The sequence below is a fragment of the Salvelinus alpinus genome, chromosome 23 (genome assembly GCF_045679555.1).
Source record: "Salvelinus alpinus chromosome 23, SLU_Salpinus.1, whole genome shotgun sequence".
Classification (NCBI taxonomy): Eukaryota; Metazoa; Chordata; class Actinopteri; order Salmoniformes; family Salmonidae; genus Salvelinus; species Salvelinus alpinus.
This window is the reverse complement of record NC_092108.1, coordinates 43170474-43193049: the sequence shown is the minus strand read 5'-3', so window position 1 is coordinate 43193049 and position 22576 is coordinate 43170474. Positions and strand designations below refer to the sequence as shown.

The window sequence follows — 22576 nt, the reverse complement described above, 5'->3', positions numbered from 1 at the left end:
CTGACAGCCGCAACTTAACAATCAGCTGTTGCCTTTTTGCCATTAACAACATTGCACAGCAACAACAACAAAAAACATGTAAAGAATGATTTAGGTGGATTGTACTGTAAGACCAAAGAAGGACAAATGGTCTGCAGTGTGTTGTTTAACATTGCCCCTTTGACCTAAATCAGCAGTCAAATTTGACGGAAACAAAAGCCTTCCTGGTTCATTGTTTGGCTATTCTTTATCGTGACACCATCCATAAAGTGCTTATTTAATGAGGACCACACTCAAAGTTGAAACACATAATACCTTTGGATTGACTCAGTCCATATTATTATTCATCACCGTTTATAAAAAGGATCAACCAATTATGGAGTTCTGATGCACACAAACCCTATTTACGTGTTGATGTTGATACGTCCAGAACTTTAATCAATATGTGCTGTTACAAGTTCCTCGGCGTACACATCGCTGATGATCTGGTGATGAACTGACAGAAAGAAGAAAAAAATGGGGATAAACGTGGCCATGATGACATTGTTTTCCAGTCATTTCTCGCCACCAGGACATTTTATTATTGCCACTTCTCAGGAATTTCAGTGAAGTACCCTTCCTGTTATTTACTTCCTTTGAATGTCAAGACTACGCTGCTAGCGTGATGTTGACCGTAGGAGTTGGCAAGACGGCACAAATACATCTGGGCCGACGTCACTTGTTTGCACTGTACCAGACCTATCCTGTTAAGGACATGGAACAATGCCTGAACTACCCATTATAGTACAGGAAACATCCCTTTAGTTTATAGGTTTGTTTGTTGTTTGGTGTTGCCAAGCAGGTGCACTACAGTCGGACTGATTAATATCAACAGGTTTCATCTGCACAGACTTAAAATGTAACCTTGTATCCCTTTTATCTTGTTTGCACAAAACCACCCCCAGTGTACCTGCACTGCCAAAGTGCATCCTTCTCAGTCCTTGAACTTTTCCGATACCAGTAAGTGCTATTGGCAAAATTGGAGAAAAGGACACTCTGGAGACGTCATAACTGACCCTTGTCCACACCAACAAAATAATCGAGAGATGGTCTGACATCACTAAAATGCATTTGACATATTAGAATACATGTCTGCCACTTAACACAGTTGCAGATCATGTGGGTGAAAATAGGAATGCAATGTTGTGCCTGAACATACAGACCACAGCTTGGAGTTTCCACCAACTTAATGCAGGATAGTTCATCTGTGTAAAGTAGGCAACACCACTTAAAATATTTGGATAGAAATGGGTCTCTCAGATCTCTCAGATCCTTTCACTGAAGTCACCATGACCAGAGAATTAGAATACACAACCAGAAATCTATTATTTGATGTTTCTTCAGAGAAAATATATGTGTAGTGATGTGCTATGTTTTTTTGTTATTGTATTGTAATTTGAAATTGTATAATAAAAAAGAATACAAATAATAATAAGAGAGCCCTATTTGGTAAAAGAATAAGCAAAGAGAAACGACAGTCCATCATTACTTTAAGACATGAAGGTCAGTCAATCTGGAACATTTCAAAAAGTGCAGTCGCAAAAACCATCAAGCGCTATGATGAAACTGGCTCTCATGAGGACCGCCACAGGAAAGGAAGAACCAGAGTTACCTCCGCTGCGGAGGATAAGTTCATTAGAGTTAACTGCACCTCAGATTGCAGCCCAAAATGTGTCACAGAATTCAAGTAACAGACACATTTCAACATCAACTGTTCAGAGGAGACTGCGTGAATCAGGCCTTCATGGTCGAATTGCTGCAAAGAAACCACTACTAAAGGACACCAATAATAAGAAGAGACTTGCTTGGGCCAAGAAACACAAGCAATGGATATTGGACCGGTGGAAATCTGTCCTTTGGTCTGATGAGTCCAAATTTTAGATTTTTGGTTCCAACCGCTGTGTCTTTGTCAGAGTAGGTGAAGGGATGACTGCCGCATGTGTGGTTCCCACCGTGAAGCATGGAGGAGGTGGTGTGATGGTGTGGGGGGGCTTTGCTGGTGATACTGTCTGTGATTTATTTAGAATTCAAGGCACACTTAACCAGCATGGCTACCACAGCATTCTGCAGCAATCCGCCATCCCATCTGGTTTGCACTTAGTGGGACTATAATTTGTTTTTCAACAGAACAATGACCCAAAACACTCCTCCAGGCTGTGTAAGGGCCATTTGACCGAGAAGGAGAGTGATGACGTGCTGCATCAGATGACCCGGCCTCCACAATCATCCAACCTTAACCCAATTGAGATGGTTTGGGATGAGTTGGACCACACAGTGAAGGAAAAGCAGCCAACAAGTGCTCAACATATGTGGGAACTTCTTCAAGACGGTTGAAAAAGCATTCCAGGTGAAGCTGGTTGGGAGAATACCAAGAGTGTGCAAAGCTGTCATCAAGGCAAAGGGTGGCTACTTTGAAAAATCTCAAATAGAACATTTGTCTAACACTTTTTTGGTTATTCCATGATTCCATGTGTTATTTAATAGTTTTTGTCTTCACTATTATTCTACAATGTAGAAAATAGTAAATATATATATATTTTTTAAACTAGACAAGTCGGTTAAGAACAAATTCTTATTTACAATGACAGCCTACCCCAGACGACGCTGGGCCAATTGTGCGCCACCCTATGGGACTCCCAATCACGGCCGGATGTGATACAGCCTAGATTCGAACAAGGGACTGTAGTGACACCTCTTGCACTGAGATGCAGTGCCTTAGACCCCTGTGCCACTCGAGAGCCTCTATGATGTCTCTACTGTGTTACAGTAGTGATTACAAAATAGGTTAATTTGATCTTGTACACATTTGCAACTGAAAGCTGAATTACAGTATACAGTATACAGAATTACAGTATAAAACAGAGTAGATTTAGATAGGGGGAATGGATGAAGGGTTGATTGAAGCAGGTTAGGACTGGAGGGGAGGGAACATCGTTGAGTGTCTGAGCAGAGGGAGCATTGCATCGCAGCCATGCATTCGGGCAGGTAGCGTTCTCCTTAGATCTGTAGATCTGGGAAATATCAGGGAGTGGGTTTGCCGGAACAAACTTGTTTTGAACGCCAAGAAAACCAAGGTTATGTTGGTCTGTTCCACCAGGAAAAGGCCAACACAACATAGGATGTGAATAGGGGGGGGGGGGGGGGGGGGGGGGCGCTACAAATTGAGGAAGTGGCAGAAACCAAACTACTAGGGGTGCAGCTAGACAACTGCTTATCATGGTCATCTCAAATAACTTCTATGTTAACACAAATATTTAAACTGCATGCATGATCAGGAGGATAGCTAAATACTTACAGAGAAAGATTCTTAAGCAAACAACCCAAGCATTAATTGGGAGTCAGGTGAACTACTGTTCTGTGGTCTGTGGAAAGGCTTCAGCAAGTGAGATTAGGAGGCTGCAGATTGTGCAGAAGAAAGCAGCAAGGATTGTTTTAAGGTGGAGATATGATTCTTCTGTTGTAGTCATAAACAATGCTCTTGGGTGGTCATCAATCAACAAGATGATTGGGGAAAAGACATGCTTATTTTATTTCATAGTGTACACCATTTAAAACGCCCAAACTCCATTCACAAGAGTATTCAGTTGGTAAGAGACAGACATTCAGTAAATACGAGGAATAGATTGTCCACCGTCTGTCTATGTGTTATCCCGGCAGAAAAGAGAAATAGGCAAAATAACATTTGGATTCCGAGCAATAAATAAATGGAATAATTTATCTGAGCAAACCAGAAACCGTTCGCTATATAAATTCAAACAATACTTAAGAACCTTTTAAATAGAAATATAAATTGGAAGGTTGTGTAGGACTATGGTAGATGAAGGAACCAATCTTTTCAGTATTTATCTGGTCAATATGTAAGTGTATTATGTCTGTTGTTTGTAACAGTGTGTTATATGTGAAAATGTGATTGTGTTATAAATTGTATTTGATTGTTTAAGGACTCTTGGAAGATTAGTCCGAATGAAGACTGAAAAATATCCTAATCAAATCAAATCAAATCAATATTTATTGATGGTTAGATCCTACTGTCCTCTCCCTCAGATTGTCTGGGACAAATCTCTCAACCGATGGGTGGACAACATGTCCCTTTGTTGCAGAGATTTAATTTCTTCATTGATAAGCATTACATCACATCTAGTTGTGGGTGTAAAGTCCTGTCTCCCTTTTATTCTACAGAGCAAGCCTGTGCCACCACCTCCCACCATGTCCTTGATGAAGCCTGGTTGGTTAGGGGACTACAGAATCCACAAGTAGTGGACGGCAGTGTGTTTGAGGCCCCCAACATTTATTTTGCAAAACACAAAGCTTAGAGATTACTGTAGTCCTCAAAATAAAATAAAAACATAGCATTCAAAATGTCATTCTTGATGCTTTTACACTACTCTTACATAAAACATTTTTTTTAAAGGTCTAAAAGTGTACTTACTATGCCTGTGATATGTGGTTGTCCCACCTAGCTCACTTAAGATGAATGCACTAACTGTAAGTCGCTCTGGATAAGAGTGTCTGCTAAATTACTCAAATGTAAAACATAAAAATGATATTTGGAGACTTCAGAGATTCAATCCAGAGATTCATTCCATGCCTGTCTAATGTAATGCTCAAGATCTGAGGAAATACAGAGATATTTTACAATGATTTGATGTCACTTCACTAGAGTTTGTTTCTCATGATCTCAGCACCCATCTCATCCAGGTTGGCCTCAGACACAGCATCCTGGAAGAACAGAGCTGAAAAGACAAGGTGGCACACATACACTCTTAGAAAAAAAGGTGCTTTATAAAACATGAAATGGTTCTCTGGCTGTCCACATCGGAGAACCCTTTGTAGAACCATTTTTGTTACTAGGTAGAACCATTTTGGTTCCAGGTAGAGTGTATAGATGGAATGGGAATAAACCCAGACCCAGAACACTGACACGTCCATAAACCTTCATAGCAACAGGAGACGTTACAGCCACAGAGTTGATACTAGTGAGCAGCAGGAGGCCATGTTATTGTATACTCTTTAGTACAAGGCTACTCATTTCCAAATGCTGTAGTTTAGAGCAAGCATTCTTTCTAATGCACCGCTTTAAACTAACATTGGGAGCATATAACAGTGTGTTAAATAGGTACCACCAGAGTATTTCTCTATGTTCATCTGCCCGTCCACTCTTAGCAGTGTGACATCGCCACATTGGGAGTTTGAGTGGCCCGGTGGGAGAGGCATCGATGACTGTCAGATGGAACTCTGTGTCCTTTTTACACACAGTCTGCCAAATTCCCAATAACTCTCAGCTGGATAGAGAGAAAGGATGCTGGAGACGCTATATCGAGCGGTGGGGACAGAACATGGAGGACCAGTAGTGTACTGTACTGTGTGTGCGGGGGAAAAGGACGAGGAAGATGGAGAAATAGGACAGCAAACAGTATAGCCTTCAGGGTTCATCAACAACTTGATCTTACAAGCTCACCGAGATATCTAATGTTCATCCAACGGCTGCCAGACACCAAGCAGGTGATCTACATGCGCACGGCCCTACAAATGGAAAAGCTACAAATGGAAAACCTCCATTCCATCACATTTGCTAAGATGTTTCCCAGGGAAAGGTCTATCCTAGATTTTAATATTGTGGGTTGGTTTGGTATCTCTAGGCCTAGGGAACACTAGTCAAAACCCATTGAATAGGGTGATACAAATCAATCATTGGATAAAGCCAGGATCCGCTCAGTGACTTCTATGACAAACAAATGAGGAAGTAGAGGGAACAGTGGGAATTATACCGTAACATTCGGGGTTCTATATTTTCTTCACACGTGCACACATTTTTGGAATGGGCATAATAGTAAAGACATGTCATTTAACAGTAAAACATTTTTCATTTCCTTTCAATGTGGCATGAACACAACCAGTCATGATATTTTCATCTTACTGGCAAACGAATCGCTTCGAAAAGTAGGCTGGCCACCTGCGCTACCTCGTCCACTATAAAACAATTCCAGCGTCCAAACAGTGCACTGTGCACCCGCCACTTGATGAATGGAAAGAGACATCTGTTACGAAACACCAAAAAGTGTAATGACATTCGCCGTTCTCATTGGGTCTACACGGTTGTGGTCTGAATGATTTGATACGTCTTGCTGACAAAAGGACCTGTTTTTTTTTTGTAGAAAGAAAAGTTGGGACAACTGAAAAGGGGCTGAAATATGGGACTGTCCTGGGATGAGTGCAGCCATGACACAGAGGTGGGGGTGTATTTTATTTTATTTTCATATTTACCACTGTAGTGGTACAAATCGCATTTTAAACACATAGGAGAGTCTGTGATTGTGCGTGCACACACTTGACACACACACACACACTCACAAACACCAGTTTTAAACAATTGCATCAAAGAGAGGACCGTTGGTATAGTCATGTACTGTACATTTTCACATTTGATTGACCTAATCTCCAGCAGTTAAACAGCGGGAAGACCTCCATATTCAGTTAAATCAGTTCTAGTTATGAACACAGTTTGATGAAAGCCATAATTGGGAGACTAATGGACAGTCTGAGGAAATAATTGATCAACTCTTAGGGAGAGGATTTGAGTGATTACCTTCCGACAGTTAAGATAATTGAAAAACTGTTTTATGTTTAGGATGTTTATTACCATAGAAGAACAAATGTTCCATTTCAAAGGGGTTCAAAGGCTTACTTGAAAAAGAGATGTAACTCTGGTAAAAAAAAAAAAAGGATAAATAAAACAAAATTAAAAAGTTAAATGTTGTTGAACGTTAGTTGAACATCTACTGAACATCTCCACACCATATATTTGGGGTAAGTGTTACCAATAAAATGCCAAAAGCTACAATGAAAAACTATCTGTAAGATAATTGCATTCACCCGCTTGTCATCTACAACCAAATGGATGGTATAGGTAAGATTAACTGACTAAATGTATTTGGGGATCATAAAACATTGTATATTTAGTTTTTTTCCTGTCTATATGCCTCCCCCTCTGTTTGTTTTGTTTATTATTTTGTGGTTCACATGGTCCAGTAAACCTCAGAGGTATTTTTCCATGTGTGTTAGGATTTCCACATGTTCCCATGGAGAGTGTTTGTTGTAAAATAAAATTGTTTAATGAAATATATGTTCCTTTATTATTTTCCCCTAACCCTAACTTCCTATGGAGAGTTAGTGGAAAAGCTACAAGAAAAAACAGATAATGGGAAAGGTAGCAGACTTGGGATAAACAGCTATCTCTCTAAGAGACACTGAGGAAAGAGCTATTATTCAACATCCTTCCGGAATTGGACCACAATTCTTAGCACCACTTGACAGACCTGTCCACAGTCTTGGATAGATGGCTCACATGCCACAAAGCCACAAAGACACACAGGATGGGGCCGACAAAGATGGTCGCCTCGCTTCAGGTCCTTACAAAACTATGCAGTTATTTGTTTTTTTATGTATTATTTCTTATATTGTTATCCCAGAAAATCTCAAGTGTTATTACATACAGCAGGGAAGAACCATTGGATATAAAAGCGATGTCAACTTACCATCATTACGACCAGGAATACGTCTTTCCCGAAGCAGTTCCTTTGTTCGGACCTCCACCCTGGACATGCGATCTTATCCCAGAGGTCGACCCAAAACAACGTGGTTGCCGCAGGAGAGGCAGACGGAGCGGCCTACTGGTCAGACTCAGAAGGCAAGCTCACCATCCACCGCTTCCGAGCATATTACTCGCCAATGTCCAATCTCTAGATAACAAGGTGGACGAAATTAGGGCACGAGTTGCCTTTCCGAGAGACATTAGAGATTGTAACATTCTCTGTTTCACGGAAACATGGCTCACTCGGGATATGTTGTCAGAGTCGGTACAGCCACCTGGTTTCTTCACGCATCGCGCCGACAGAAACAAACATCTCTCTGGGAAGAAGAAGGGCAGGGGTGTATGCCTTATGTTGAACGACTCAAGGAACTCAAGTCCTTTTGTTCACCCGACCTAGAATTCCTTACAATCAAATGCAGACCGCATTATCTTCCAAGAGAATTCTCTTCGATTATAGTCACAGCCGTGTATATCCCCCCCAAGCAGATCCCTCATCGGCCCTGAAAGAACTTTACTGGACTCTATGTAAACTGGAAACCATACATCCTGAGGCTGAATTTATTGTAGCTGGGGATTTTAACAAAGCTAACCTAAGAACCATACTTCCTAAATTCTATCAGCATATCGAATGCGCTACAAGAGCTGGTTGCTTTCTGGATCATTGTTACTCGAACTTCCGAGATGCATACAAAGCCCTCCCCTGCCCTGCCTTTGGCAAATCTGACCATGACTCCATTTTGTTGCACCCATCCTATAGACAGAAACGAAGACAGGAAACGCCCGTGCTCAGGTCAATACAACGCTGGTCTGACCAATCGGATTCCACGCTTCAAGATTGCTTCGATCACGTGGACTGGGATATGTTCCGGATAGTCTCAGACAATAACATTGACATATACGCTGACTCAGTGAGTGAGTTTATTAGCAAGTGCATCAGAGATGTTGTTCCCTCTGTGCCATTAAAATCTTCCCTAACCAGAAACCGTGGATTGATGGCAGTATTCACGCGAAACTGAAAGAGCGAACCACCGCTTTTAATCATAGCAAGGCGACCGGAAACACGACCGAATACAAACAGTGCAGCTATTCCCTCCACAAGGCAATCCAACAAGAAAGCGTCAGTATAGAGACAAAGTAAAGTCGCAATTCAACGGCTCAAACACGAGACGTATGTGGCAGGGTCTACAGTCAATCACGGATTACAAAAAGAAAACCAGCCCAGTCGCGGACACCGACGTCTTGCTCCCAGACAAAATAAACAACTTCTTTGCTTGCTTTGAGGACAATACAGTGCCACTGACACAGCCCACTACCAAAGCCTGTGGGCTATCCTTCTCCGTGGCCAATGTGTAAAACATTTAAACGTGTTAACCCTCGCAAGGCTGCCGGCCTAGACGGCATCCCTAGCCGCGTCCTCAGAGCATGCGCAGACTAGCTGTCTGGTGTGTTTACGGACATATTCAACCAATTCCTATCCCAGTCTGTTGTCCCCACATGCTTCAAGATGGCCAGCATTCCTCCTGTTCCCAAGAAAGCTAAGGTAACTGAACTAAATGACTATGCTTTGAGAGACTAGCCAAGGACCATATCACTCCCACCCTACCTGATACCCTAGACTCACTCCAATTTGCTTACCGCCCCAATAGGTCCACTGACGATGCAATCGCCATCACACTGCACACTGCCCTATCCCATCTGGACAAGAGGAATACCTATGTAAGAATGCTGTTCATTGACTACAGCTCAGCATTTAACACCACAGTACCCACCAAATGCATCATTAAGCTCGAGACCCTGAGTCTCGACCCCGCCCTGTGCAACTGGGTCCTGGACTTTCTAACGGGCCGCCCCCAGGTGGTGAAGGTAGGAAACAACATCTCCATCCCGCTGATCCTCAACACTGGGGCCCCACAAGGGTGCGTTCTCAGCCCTCTCCTGTACTCCCTGTTCACCCATGACTGCGTGGCTATGCACGCTTCCAACTCAATCATCAAGTTTGCAGACGACACTACAGTGGTAGGCTTGATTACCAACAAAGACGAGATAGCCTACAGGGAGGAGGTGAGGGCCCTCAGAGTGTGGTGTCAGGAAAATAACCTCTCACTCAACGTCAACAAAACAAAGGAGATGATCGTGGACTTCAGAAAACAGCAGAGGGAGCACCCCCCATCCACATCGACGGGACAGTAGTGGAGAAGGTGGAACGTTTTAAGTTCCTCGGCGTACACATCACGGACAAACTGAAATGGTCCACCCACACAGACAGCGTGGTGAAGAAGGCGCAACAGCGCCTCTTCAACCTCAGGAGGCTGAAAAAATTTGGCTTGTCATCTAAAACACTCACAAACTTTTACAGATGCACAATCGAGAGCATCCTGCCAGGCTGTATCACCGCCTGATACGGCAATTGCACCGCCCTCAACCGCAAGGCTCTCCAGAGGGTAGGGCAGTCTGTACATCGCATCACCGGGGGCAAACTGCCTGCCTTCCAGGACACCTACAGCACCAAATGTCACAGGAAGGCCAAAAAGATCATCAAGGACAACAACCACCCAAGCCACTGCCTGCTCACCCCGCTATCATCCAGAAGGCGAGGTCCGTACAGGTGCATCAAAGCTGGGACCAAGAGACTGAAAAACAGCTTCTATCTCAAGTCCATCAGACTGTTAAACAGCCATCACTAACATAAAGTGGCTGCTGCCAACATACAGACTCAAATCTCTGGCCACTTAAATAAACAGACTTAATAAATGTATCACTAGTCACTTTAAATAAGGCCACTTTAATCATGTTTACATAGAGGTATCACTAGTCACTTTACATAATGCCACTTTAATCATGTTTACATATCCTACATTACTCATCTCATATGTATATACTGTATTCTACACCATCTACTGCATCTTGCCTATGCCGCACGCCATCGCTCATCCATATATTTATATGTACATATTCATCCCTTTACATTTGTGTGTATTTGTGTGTGTAAGGTAGTTGTTGTGAATTTGTTCGATTACTTGTTAGATTTTACTGCATAGTCAGAACTAGAAGCACAAGCATTTCGCTACACTTGCATTAACATCTGCTAACCATGTGTATGTGACCAATTTTTTGGGATTTGATTTTATCATTGGCAATGCCATTGAGGACTTCCACCATTTTGAAGTAGCCAACTGGGTTGGACTTGTTATGGGTCAAGGAAGAATCACAGAATTCCATCCGGGTCAGCAGGAGAAATCAGCCAATGAATCATACTCCGCGCGCATATGCAGGTGGCAGTAAATCACCAACCTTGGCTTTATACACAACGCACTTCGGCTGCCATTATGCACCCTTTCAGTTTGTTTCATAGAAGTAAAAGAAGACGAAATGAACTACTTTAATGAAGAAAGCCCTCAATGGCGCTGCCCATGCTGTCACGGAACCATTATAGAAAAGCCCTCTATCCAACTCTTTATCAGTCCCATATTTAAACCATAAAAAACTCAGAAGAAGATCACTGGCATGAAATATATTGAATATATGACTGACTGGTATAACTCAGTGGTGTAAAGAGAGACAATCTATAAGCTTCACATCCCCATGGTTCCCTTTACATCTGCATCATACCAATTGTGTCCTTTACATTTTCTAAAGGTCTGTTGCTGTCGAGGCTTGCACTCCCTATACAGAGTCCGTGTCAGCCGTACAGAGTCTGTGTCACAATCATGATTTATATGTCTTGAGACATGACACCTGCTGCTGTATAATGCCACAGTGTCATTCATTTGGCAATGGAGGCTGATGTAGGCCTAATACTACTTTGGACTTTTAATATTCAGTTCCAATGATTGTTAGCTAGTGGCGGCTAAAGTTAGCTGACGTTTGTAGTGGCTGTTTATTACAGTTTCTCCTGGGCCATGGACTACTTTCAGGGGGGTGAACCATGTATTGATAACCTCCTAATGTATTGGTATCATCATTGAAAGACCTAGGCACCCTCACCACCCTGCATCCCCCTGCTAGCTTGCCACTGAAGCTAAGCAGGGCTGAGTCTTGTCAATACCTTCATGGGAGTTTTTGCTGGAAGGACAGTAAGGGGCACTCTTTTCTCCTGTCAAAGGAGATTGGAACGTTTCCCTGCAAAGGGTGCTGTCCTTCTTATAACATGAGCAGTTGAGCATGCCACCATTGACCATTGACCGCCTCACAGACAGCAAATCATATATAACCTTATTCATACCACATGGTTATGTTTAATTGAAAATGGGAATAAAGAAATCCTCCCTCTGCAACTCTTTCCCAGATTTATGCTGTACATATTGACCATTATTTTACACTGTCTACTGACACAACAACATAGTACAAAAGTTTGATTTGTAATGATTCTATCAAGCACTAGATGGCGTCTCCACTCCATAATTTTGTGAACATCTGGCATTCAGACAATAATGTGATTAAGCAAATAGCCAGCAGGTTTCAGTGCAAGAGAACATAACCAATGTCCTCATGCCAGCTTGAATAACTCACAAACCCTTTCAAATGCCAGGTTTCTTCACCGATGACCTAAATCCACCCCTGTCACCTGTATGGGAACTAGAAGGGACCCCTGCCACCTGCTCGGTGTCAACATCCCTTAAAGGGCAGTTTGGGATATTTACAGATGTTTTTTGTCATTTAAATGAATGACCATCATAGTCAAACCTGTTATTCAGCCATCGGCATCTCTGAAGGACAGTTTGCATTTTCCCAGATTTCAACTTCAGGTTTGTTACAAAGATGCTTAAAGATCTTGACAAACCACAGTAAACCACAGTCCTGGGAAACATTCCAGCTAGAATCCTGAGTGATGCTGCTGATCGTATTGGACCTTATGTAACGCACATCATCAGCCTTTCCATTCAACATGGAAAGGAACCACAAGAGTTGAAACATGCAAGAGTAGTTCCTTCCTACAAGAAAGGAAGCAAAGTTGAACAAGGGAACTACAGACCAGTGTCAACATTGAGTGTATTGTCACGGTTTTAGAAAGAGCACTCCATGAACAGATCCTAAAGTACAGTACATTGATGACCATAACACTTTATATGACATTCAGTCCAGTTTTAGGCAATCTTATTCTACCGACACTTGTTTACTATACTTGACTGACTGACTTACAAAAGCATTTGATACTGTGAACCATGATATTTTGTCATACAAACTGAAAGCAATTGGTTTTGGCTCCAACTCTGTATGATGGGTGAAGTCTTAACTAACTGATAGGGTCCAAAGGGTGGATGTGGACAGGACACTGTCGGATGCTAAGGAGATAAACAGTGGTGTCCCCCAGGGGAGCACTTTGGGAACTTTGCTTTTTTTGCTCTACATAAATGACATGGACTTTGCCTGTTCATGCCCTCTGTTCCTGTATGCAGATGATTCTGCCCACTTGGTTTCACATAAGAATAAGGAGACTGTTGAAAAGACCCGAAGCAGCCAACTGACTATAGTCACCAAGTGGTTATCCGACAACAATCTGTCTCTGCATTTAGGCAAGACAGAATGCATCCACAAAGTGTGAAACTCTTCTAACTTCTCAGTCAAGTGTAATTGTGTAGCGGTGAAGGAAAAATGCTCTGTTATATAATTGGGATGTGAACTGGACCAACACATGACAGGCGAACTCATGGCTCTGAAGGTCATTGGGAAGGTTCACTCCATGACAAAAATTCCTGCATACAGAGAGGACCCTGGCAAACATCTCAGATACCGTGCCTCTATGACTATGCGTGTATCTCATGGTTTAGTGGCATAACAAAAAATCTGAAGGACAAATTTCAAACAGCCCAAAACAAACAAATGAGAATTATACTCAAGCACAGCTCGAGGACACACATTGGTCCTAATCATTTCAGGGAACTGAACTGGCTTCCAGTTGATCTCCGGGTGGTGCAGATCAAACTGTTGGTGGTTTTTAAAGTGATACATGACCTTGCCCGCAGTTACCTGTCTGGTTATTTTCATTTCATTAGACTCTCACAGCTATCACACCAGAGCCAGTGTTGCCAATATCAGACCGCTGGCTATAGGAGCATGGCTGGAAAAAAATTCTTAACACTGGTGCAGAGGAATTGAATAGTGTACAGTACAAAACCATATAAAATCCATCCCTAAGCTAAGTTTTAATATAAACCTTAAGAAAGGGTTTATGGGCAAAATGCTTTAAAACTGCACAGGCCTAAATAAAGTATAGTTGTTTCAATGAATGTTACTTGCTAATTGATTTTATTCCTTTGACCATTTTCTCCCTATTGATGAGATGTAATTTAGATGTATTTTGTTTTCATGTCATAATCTTGTGTATATTTGTTTTCATATCTATCTATAAGTCTTTGCTAGGTAAAGCCCTGCGTTATCTCAGCTCACTGGTCACCATAGCAACACCCACCCGTAGCACGTGCTCAAGCAGGTATATTTCACCTGTCAATCCCAAAGCCAACTCCTCCTTTGGCCACCTTTCCTTCCAGTTCTCTGCTGCCAATGACTGGAACGAATTGCAAAAATCACTGAAGCTGGAGACTTACATCTCCCTCACTATCTTTAAGCATCAGCTGTCAGAGCAGCTTACCGATCACTGCACCTGTACACAGCCATATGTAAATAGCCCACCCAACTACCTCATCCCCATATTGTTATCTATTTTTGCTCTTTTCTACCCCAGTATCTCTACTTGCATATCATCATCTGCACATCTATCACTCCAGTATTAATGCTAAATTAACCACTACGGCCTATTTATTGCCTTACTTCTCTAATCTTACTACATTTGCACACACTGTATATAGATTTTTCTATTGTGTTATTGACTGTATGTTTGTTTATCCCATGTGTAATTCTGTGTTGTTGTTTTTATCGCACTTGTAACGGATGTGAAATGGCTAGCTAGTTAGCGGTGGTGCGCGCTAATAGCCTTTCAATTGGTAACGTCACTTGCTCTGAGACCTTGAAGTAGTGGTTCCCCTTGCTCTGCAAGGGCCGCGGCTTTTGTGGAGCGATGGGTAACGATTCTTCGTGGGTGACTGTTGTTAATGTGTGCAGAGGGTCCCTGGTTCGAGCCCGGGTCGGGGCGAGGGGACGGACTAAAGTTAAAACGGTTACATTGATGTTGTTGACTCGGATCACTGGTTGCTGCGGAAAAGGAGGAGGTCGAAAGGGGGATGAGTGTAACGGATGTGAAATGGCTAGCTAGTTAGCGGTGGTGCGCGCTAATAGCCTTTCAATCGGTGACGTCACTTGCTCTGAGACCTTGAAGTAGTGGTTCCCCTTGCTCTGCAAGGGCCGCGGCTTTTGTGGAGCGATGGGTAACGATGCGAGGGGACGGACTAAAGTTAAAACTGTTACACACGCACTTTGCTTTATCTTGGCCATGTCGCAATTGTAAATGAGAACTTTTTTTCAACTGGCCTACTTGGTTAAATAAAGGTTAAATAAATAAAACATTTAATAAAAATAAATATATTTTCACGAGGACCACAATGGAAATACGTTTTGAAACTTTTTTGTGTCACCCTCAATGATTTTAATGGCATCCACATGTGTTGTATTGTGTTTTAAAATGTTCAAATAAATCCAATCAACCTCCCAAAAATGCAATATCTCCATATCACTTAGAAATATCACTTAGAAAAGCCCCATGAGCTTAGTTAAACTGTCTTAACCTATCATAGCCCAAAATATAGGGTTGGTTTACTCTTGGTGAACAATGTATTTGTCCAATTATGGAGCGTGCCTTCAAAAAGCTATGGAGAGACATTCAGGTCTGAGACATGTAATTCATTAACGCACTGACTTACTCATCGGGGACATGTCCTAGCAATGCACTCACACATAAGTGAGCCTTTCCTAAGGCACTTGACTCATACATACAGGTACAGGAGAAGAAAAACCTGCTCACTCTGACCCCACTATGAAACATATAGAGGGCATTTGACCTGCAGAAAGGGATCCCTGTTTTTTCTGCCTCAAACTGTATTGATAAGGACACAGAATCCCACTTCTGTGATGTGGGATGTGTCATCCACAGACAATCAGAAGCCAGAGACAACACTGGTGATTAAATAAGACATTAGAAGTTGATGTTTGAAGTGACGTAATCTATTCAGCCCATCTGTCATTTCTTAGTTTTCCGCTTGGTCTTGCCCAGCGGGCAAAATATGACATGGGATGTCATAAAGGGACAATTTTCTGGTTGAACTGTAACTTCCTTGTCAGCTAACCAAATTACAACCAGGTAAAGACGTTTTTTTTCAGGACTACAAAAAGACGTATAAACAATGTTTTCAGTCACTTCAGTCTGATGTCTTTTCAACCAATATTACCCATGTGACATGACCAGGAAAAACTCCAGTCCAGCCCCTAATTCTACACCATTATGCAATCGAATTTAATAACCCCCCTCACACTATCTCACTGGATATAAACTACTATTGTCTATTCTTCCATTGTTTCCTTCCCTCCACTCTCTTCCTATGGGAGTTCTGTTTGGCTGGCGAATCCTACTGCTGATGGATGTAAACATAAAATTAGGCATCAGTCGAGGGCAGTAATTGTTGCTTGCGCCGGAGCCACAAGTGAACGAGGCAAACCAGGCGAAACTCAGCAGAAAGTGCAAGGCCAAGTTGATCTAAATTCCCCTTCCTCCTGCTCCGTAATGGAAAAACACTCTGAAATGTCATTTCAAACAGACCCCAATGTAATCCGCAGCCCAACGAGGCCCACTTAATCAATGCTATGGACATGTGCATAGAGGATGAACAGTCTCCAAATGGAAAAGGAGTTCTGAGTCAGCTCACAGGAGATTAAAAAGAAGGAGATGAATAATGGAGGAGGGGAATGGTGGGAAAATTGCCCGAATGTGGCGAATCATCAATAACAGACGGAGGGTGGGAATACTTTGGGGTAAAAAAAGACTACTGCTGAAAATGAAATATCCCTACCCCGAGTTGTTTTTAATTAGTTTCACTGTGTCTCGTTTTGTTTTCGTCGTGTTGACTCATTATGCGAGTAGGCTGAGAGAGAGTTTGGTGTACTCAGAAAAACTGGGCACAATGGTTGTGGTAAGCCCACAAACAAGAGCTGTCTCCCATGGCAACCAGTTGAATAATAGTAGTCAGGTGACATTGGATGCGTTGACATATTTGAGTAGCCTACTCATACAATTTTACCAGGTTGACACTGACAGGTTCATAAATAATCCCGGTTCAGGATCTATTTTGAAAGATCCCAACACATTGAAGGTGTGTGAGCATTGATTCATATTTCATCAGGTTGTGGTGCAACACTCACATGGTGAAAAAAGTAACCCTCCACCTCCACAGTCTTGGAGCCCTTAGGCACCAACTAGTTCTTTCTCCACGCGAATCATTAGTGTCTTGCAGTGAATCAAGATCTACTCCAGAACCCCACTGACTTCTCATTTCATTGGCACGAAAATGAAGCGAATGACAGTCTTGTTGGCTGAGAAATTAATATATACGTTTTATACAGTTTGACACTATTATACGTCAGTATTGAAATACAGGACAAATATATTTTTTGGTATGACAGTGTGTTTGAGTTTTGGTATTACTTTTTCAAGTTTATTATTCATCAGTCTGCACTGCAGTAACTTTTTATGTCTACGGCTCCTATTCTATTGCCTTCATAGCTGTAAGCCTTACCTCAGTCTTGAAATATATACATAATTTAGAACCAAGACACACAGACTTCCAATATTGTCCAGAGAGCTTTATTCACCTTTGTTTTATGCCCTGGCCTTCAATTCCCTCCCCCCCACCCCCGCCCCATACACACACACACACAAACACAACCCCCCTACACACACACATACACACACACCCCGTCCGCACATACGGTAGCAGAGTCGACTGACTCCATAATTCGCAGGAGAGCTCAGGCTCTGAGATGATCTGTCATCCTCTCCTGTCAGCTTAGCGCCACTGTGCCTCCCCTTTCAGACGCTGTTTCGCAGCTGATACCTCTAGTGCAATTCTCTATTCCCAGGCTTATCCTTGGTTACGTCCCAAATGGCACTCTATTCCCTACATAATGCACTACTTTTGACCAGAGCCCTATGAGGCCTGCTTTAAAGTAGTGCACTTCATAGGGAATAGGGTGCCATTTGAGAGGTAGCCCTTGACTTGTGTCGTCTCGCTGCAGCGTCTCTTCGGCATGCTTTGTGAAATGTGTTTTTCCCCCACCTCCTCCCAATGACTGAATTGTCATTTGTGGACTGCAGCGGGATCGTAAAAGGTTCTCTCCACAATGATTCTTCATAACACACGTCACCACCACAGCAAAACCAAGATGTTTGTATTCTCAGTCCATGGTCAAAAGCTAAGGTATACAGTATGTGATGGACTTGACTACCTGTGTTAGGATCTGTTTGAATGAATGAATAGATAGATAGATATCTATCTATCTATATTATAGTCATTTTGCAGGGCACATCCTTCTATCTATATACAGTGCCTTCAGAAAGTATTCACACCCCTTGACTTTTTCCACATTTGGTTGTGTTACAGCCTGAATTTAAAATTCATTACATTTAGATGTTGTGTCTCTGATCTACACACAATACCCCATAATGTCACGATCCTTTTCCCAGAAATGACTGGACCAAAGCGCAGCGTGGTACGTGTTCATGATATTTTATTTATTCAGAACACTTGAACAAAAATAACAAAGCGGAAAAAAAAAAACAGTTCTGTAAGGTAACTAAACTATACAGAAAACAACTACCCACAAACACAGGTGGGAAAAGGCTGCCTAAGTATGATTCCCAATCAGAGACAACGATAGACAGCTGCCTCTGATTGAGAACCACAACCGGCCAAACACAAAGAAATAGAAAACATAGAATTAAGAAACTAGAATGCCCACCCTAGTCACACCCTGGCCTATCCAAAATAGAGAATAAAAGCCTCTCTATGGCCAGGGCGTGACACATAATGTCAAAGTGGAATTTTGTTTTTAGACATTTATTCAAACCCTTTTGCTATGGCAAGCCTAAATAAGTTCACGAGTAAACATTTGCTTAACAAGTCAGATACGTTGCATTGACCTACTCGGTGTGCAATAATGGTGTTTAACATGATTTTTGAATGACTATCCCATCTCTGTATCCCACGCATACAATTATCTGTAAGATCCCTCAGTCGAGCAGTGTATTTCAAGCACAGATTCAACGACAAAGACCAGGGAGGTTTTCCAACGCCTCGCAAAGAAGGGCACCTATTGGTAGATGGGTAAAAAAAACTGACATTGAATATCCCTTTGAGCATGGTGAAGATATTAATTACACTTCGGATGGTGTATCAATACACCCAGTCACTACAGAAATACAGGCGTCCTTCCTAACTCAGTAAACGGAGAGGAAGAAAACTGCTCAGGGATTTCACCATGAGGCCAATGGTAATTTTAAAACAGTTACAGACTTAAATGGCTGAGGATGTATTGACAACATTGTAGTTACTCCACAATACATAGTGGAAATGACATAGTAAAAAGAAGGAAGCTTGTACAGAATAAAAATATTACAAAACATGATTCATGTTTGCAATAAAAGTTAGCAAACGGCACCTTATTGATCTCCTGTGTAGCTCAGTTGATAGAGCATGGCACTTGTAATGTCAGGGTTGTGGGTTTGATTCCCACAGGGGACCAGTACAAAAGATAAGAGTGTCTGCTGAATGACTAAAATGTAAAGTCATACTATGAAGAAATTGGCAAAGAAATATATTTTTTGTCCTGAATACCAACATCACTGAGTAGCACTCTTCATATTTTCAAGCATGGTGGTGGCTGCAACATGTTATGGGTATGCTTGTCATCGGCAAGGACTAGAGAGTTTTTAGGATAAAAAGAAAAGGAATAGAGCTAAGCACAGGCAAAGTCCTAGAGGACAACCTGGTTCAGTCTGCTTTCCAACAGACAGTGGGAGACAAATTCATATTTCAGCAGGACAATAACCTAAAACATAAGGCCAAATATACACTGGATTTGCTTACCAAGACGACATTGAATGTTCCTGAGTGGCATACTTACAGTTTTGATTTAAATCGTCTTGAAAATCTATGGCAAGACTTGAAAATGGCTGTTTAGGAATAATCAACAGTCAACATGACGGAGCTTGAAGAATTTAAAAAAGAATAATGGGCAAATATTGTACAATCCAGGTTTGCAAAGCTCTTAGAGACTTACCCAGACAGACTCACAGCTGTGATCACTGCCAATTGTGATTCTAACATGTATTGACTCAGAGGGTTGAACATTTATCTAATGAAAATGTATTTGTGTTTCATTTTCCACCCCCCCCCCCAAAAAAAATAATTTCCACTTTGACATCACAGAGTATTTTGTTTAGATCGTTGACAAAAAAATGACAAATCCATTTTAATCCCGCTTTGTAACACAACAAAATGTGGAAAAAGTCAAGGGGTGTGAATCATTTCGGAAAGGCACTGTAGATAACTTACCTGCCCTCTAATTAATATACAGAACACTATAGAGCATTCTCTCAGGCCTCAACCTTCTGGAAACAGCAGACAGAATCATGGTGGTGTTGATGATAACGTGTTGATGGCAACATGTTAATGTTGGTGTGTAAATGATACTGTTGACCAACACGTTCCTAGGAAGAGGAAGTCACAGAATGAGTGAGACGTTTAGATTTCACACCCGCATAGATGCTGGCAACACTCTTCAGATGACAGTCCTTCCTCTCTTCAGAAGCCCCTCTGTTGTTAAGTTCCTGCTATAAGTGGTGGTCTGAAATGCAGTGTTTGCCCTATAACTCACCTAACGCCTTTCATACTTTCCCCCTTGAATTTGGGAAACACTGGTCCTTTGTGAAATGACAGAAATCGATCCTCTCTCTCTTTCTCTCTCTCGCTCTTTTTTCTCTCTCTTTCTCTCACTCTCCAACACATAGGTATCCAATACACATAGGCAGGAGAGTGAGAGTGTTACCACCCCTACACACAAATTAAAGTATTTGAAAACCCTCCTCCATAGGCTACTTGATAGACTGGCTACTCTTTCCTTCTTGATAGCACTGACTGAACATACCGTTTATTTGTTGTCTTGACATCTGCTAATGAGAAAAACACCCTGTATAAAAAGCACACTTTCCATATTCTCAAAAGAAAAACACTATGTTTTGAGTCTGTCAACTATTAACGCACCCAATACAGCGCTAGAAGCATAAGTTCCATCACAACAACACCAATTGATTACAACCCCCCCCCCCCCCCCCCCACAAGTATATACAGTATGTATATATGCTGCATTCTTGGAATTGATGTAGATTTCCCCCCCCCCCCCTTCATTTTAGTATGTCATTGATTCTATGAAAAAGCCAGGCAGCAGCATCATATTTTTTGGTTCAGTGTCAATGTAGTGATATGTGGTTTAAAGAGCCCTCCTGTCCATCACTGTTTCAATGGAGGGGCAGACCCAAGCATGCTGGGAACTGAACTGTAGATAATAAGACAACAAAGACTGGGGACAAAACAAAAAATAGTCGGGAGCTGGGGAGTCTGTGAGAGTGGGTGGGTTCGGGGGGGGGGGGGGGGGGGGTCACATGGGGGGCTAGGGGGAGCTGGTCATGGGGGGGATCAAGCTGGTGAGAGGGCAAAGGGGGGGGGCTTTTTGGGGCAGGGTGGAGAGGAGAGAGACAGATGAATCAGCAGTGTTGAAGGGGAGCCTTGTTTGAACATGGGACTCATGAGTGCCATGCCCTGTAGCCTACACACACCACTGGGGGGAGAGACAAAGGAGAAGAGGTCTAGTGTAATGGAGTTTTAATCCTTATGAGTCTGAGTAACATCATTTTTAAAAATCCCATCAAAATCTGTCAATTTAAGGTGGAGATGTCAGGTATTTTTGCACGGGCAGCACTCCGGTAATCCACAAAACCGGTAATCCACAATATGGAAAGGGGAGACTCAAATGAACATGATGGTGTTCTCTGTTTTGCTCTGTGACCACCACAAGTGTCACGGGACTCGTCTGAAGGTAACCCATAGAAACAAATGGAAGTATGGAAGTCGTTTTGTGCCAACAAAAATAAGGGGTTTAATGTGTCAAAAAAATATATATATATTTCCTGAGCTCTCTTATATCTCCTAGACATAGGACAGACATTTCAAAACCGTATTCCTTACGATTTTGACTGTCTTTTTTGCCATTTATGAATGTGTTATTCAAGGTGTTTCTATGGGCTAGAGTGTTAAAGGCTATATAGTAGCCATCGAGTTTGCTGACTGAACGACGGTGGTAGGACTGATCACCGATGACGATGAGCCTCCTATAGGCAGTGTTGTGCCAGGACAACAACCTCTCCCTCAACGTCCGCAAGACAAAGGTGCTGATTATGGACTACAGGAAACAGAGGGGTTGTAGTGGAGCGGGTCGAGAGCTTCAAGGTCCTCAGTGTCCACATCACTAAGGAATTAACATGGTCCACACACACCCACACAGTTGTGAAGAGGGCACGACAGCGCCCCTTCCCCCTCGGGAGGCTGAAAGGATTTGGCATGGCCCCTGAGATCCTCAAAAAGTTCTACAGCTGCACCATTGAGAGCATCTTGACTGGCTGCATCGCCGCCTGGTACGGCAACTGCAAGGCACCCGACCACAAGACGGTACAGAGGGTGGTGTGTATGGCCCTGCCATCTAGGACCTCTATACCAGGCGGTGTCAGAGGAAGGCCCAAGAAATTGTCAAAGACTCCAGCCACCCAAGTCATATACTGTTCTTTCTGCTACCACACGGCAAGCAATACCACTGCATCAAGTCTGGAACCAACAGGACCCTGAACAGCTTCTACCCCCAAGCCAAGAAGACTGCTAAATAGCTAATCAATGGCTACCCGGACTACTTGCACTGACCAATTTTTGCACTAGCTCTCTTGCACTGACTCTATGTCCTCACACTGGACTCTAC

The 22576-nt window shown here is 42.4% G+C and overlaps 1 protein-coding gene across 1 annotated transcript in view; it reads left to right on the top strand.

The window, feature by feature from the left end:
• The window catches only part of LOC139551084 (ephrin type-B receptor 3-like), a 96044-nt gene that overhangs the window by 27599 nt on the left and 45869 nt on the right, over positions 1-22576 (top strand). The gene's annotated exons all lie outside the window — the stretch shown is intronic.